Here is a 2,455-nt window from a genome sequence, read left to right as displayed (position 1 = left end):
TGCACACTACGGAACTACACGAAACGCTTCGAGTTGCATCTACATGACAGAGACGAGGCGGGGCATGAAGTGACAACGTTTTTTCATGAGTATGAACACTATCTTGCTAATGTATTGCGACACTTTGGATTCCCACTGCGCTACTTCACATTTCTTAAAGTAGAACTTGGGCGACATACGCCCGATGAGGAGTTACGACTTGAGATTCATTTTGTACCTTCTAAAGTGAGAACTGTTTGGTCAGAGGGAGATGTACTGCCTTCGATTGCGCAGTCGAGTAGTGAGATTGCACAAACATTAGAAAACTTAGAAATTCAAGGCTCCGGTTTTTTTCTCTTTCGCATTCTTGCTTGTATTCTAAACATTGGACGTTGGCTCCTCAACTAATTGGATGTTCCCAATTTGAGTTACCGAGTGAATTGAAACGAAAGTATCGTTCCCTGTTGAATGTGGATTACGGACTACATGATGATGAAGAGAACATGTGTTTTGTCTTCTCCGTGATTGCTGGACTACATTCTGCCTCGCATCATAGGCGGAGGGCATCTTCCTACAGACCATACATAACACAGTATGTATTTCGACATTTCCCGTAGCTTTCCCAAAAGATGTAGAGGTATTTGAGAAACGTAATGAAATTAGCACTAATGTGTACGCGTACGAAAAGGAAGAAAACTACATTTACCCCATCAAAGTTGTTGATGAGGAGCGTCAGAAACATGTGGACTTGTTACTAGTTGACTCTCATTTTGTGCTCATCGCAAATTTTAATGGATTGTTTGTTCCACGTGGACAATTTCATTGTAAAAGATGTACAATGGGCTTCTGCTCAGAGGGAAGTCTGAAGTGTCATTTAAGTATGTGTAAGCAACAGAAAGTAGCCAAGACCATTTACCCAAAGAAGGGAGAGACATTAGCATTTGCAGGGGAACATCTCATGTCAGAAGTTCCCTTCTACTGCGTGTGTATGACTTTGAAAGTGTGCTGTCACCGTGTCCGCCCAGATGAAAAATTTCCCAACTGGGACCAGTTCAAACTGTGTTATTGAACTGGGACCAGTTCAAAACCAGTTTGCAGCTGGTCCCAGCTTGAACTGGTCCCAGTTCAATAACACAGTTTGAGCTGGTCCCAGTTTGAACTGGGACCAGTTGAAAACCAGTTTGCAGCTGGTCCCAGCTTGAACTGGTCCCAGTTCAATAACACAGCTTGAGCTGGTCCCAGTTTGAACTGGGACCAGTTCAAAACCAGTTGGCAGCTGGTCCCAGCTTGAACTGGTCCTAGTTCAAAATACCAGCTTGCAACTGGTCGCAGCCGAAGTAGCAACGTTTCTCCTCCAAGCGGAACTGAGCCATTCGGGAGCTCATTTGGATCTCCATGATGAAACCCACAGATATGCATGATACTGAAATAAACATGAATTATTTTAGTGTGCACTTCTGAAACAGACATTTTGTATTTCACGATGCAGTTTCTCACTGACTTTACAGAAACGGTTGAGGAAAACAGGAAGCATTCCGGGCAGCCGTGGAAGTCATGTCATCAGTTGGTTTTCTACGTATAGAGCTGCAGAAGAGCTATCATTACTAATTCATTTAGTTCACTATACACACATATGCCGCAGACACTCACCTTTCCTGTGTATCCCCCGTTACAGGAGGCGCTTGTGGAGTCCGACATATTGCTTCGCAGTCGTCCTGTGAAGCACAATATTATCACCAAAACATGAATTGAAAGGCACAACTACTCCACAACAGACTCACATGCTTTTCCGATCCACGCCACGAGTACTCTGGTGAGCTATGCGGATTCTAGAGGAACCCGTGTTTTCCGTGTGAAGGATCTGAAACACGAGAATGACATGCATTAAAAGCGGGAACGCGCAGACTAGCGGCACATGATGAATAAAAGAACGAGAAACCAAGAGACACTTTTCACAGCGTGTGGTGTGCAAAAAGTTGCTTTGTTAACGTTAACTTCGCATTTGCATAAACCGGGCGTTGGTCGTGAAAGAAACGCGTCCATATGTTCTCGTGCAACACACTGGAGAGACAAACTTTACGTGCAGCAGGACGGTATCATTATTTATATTTCTGCTTTATTCGCAGGAAGCAAAAAACACTTGAGCATAGTACTCACGATGAGGCAGTCTTCGCAGCTGCAACAGAGCCGCAATCGCATGACACCTGTCTGGTCGTACTGAAGCCGATGACGCTCACTGTAATTTGTATTGTCGCATGTCACGCTAATAACATTAAGAGCAAAAATGTCACTTGGGGCATGCTGAGACGAACGCGAAAAGTCATAACACGGCAGACAAGAGCGAACGCTGCATCTTGAAGCAGCAAGCGACCGTTACACCTTGTTCAAACGCGTCATTCATCAGGGGAGCAGGAACGCGCAAAATATGCAAACATAATAATTCCAAATTAGCTTTTGTTAACATTAGCGCACCTTC

The 2,455-nt window shown here is 44.4% G+C and overlaps 1 long non-coding RNA gene across 1 annotated transcript; it reads right to left on the bottom strand.

Moving 5' to 3' along the window:
- Window positions 1-1,275: 1,275 nt before the first annotated feature.
- LOC135390047 (uncharacterized) lies at window positions 1,276-2,455 on the bottom strand. The gene is made up of 3 exons (XR_010421678.1): window positions 1,761-2,455; window positions 1,630-1,694; window positions 1,276-1,563 (listed from the first exon to the last, which is right to left on the bottom strand). It is a non-coding gene; the product is annotated as an uncharacterized LOC135390047 (long non-coding RNA).

This window comes from Ornithodoros turicata, chromosome 3 (genome assembly GCF_037126465.1).
Source record: "Ornithodoros turicata isolate Travis chromosome 3, ASM3712646v1, whole genome shotgun sequence".
NCBI lineage: Eukaryota > Metazoa > Arthropoda > Arachnida > Ixodida > Argasidae > Ornithodoros > Ornithodoros turicata.
The sequence above is the reverse complement of the archived record's forward strand: the minus strand, read 5'-3'. Positions and strand labels throughout refer to the sequence as shown.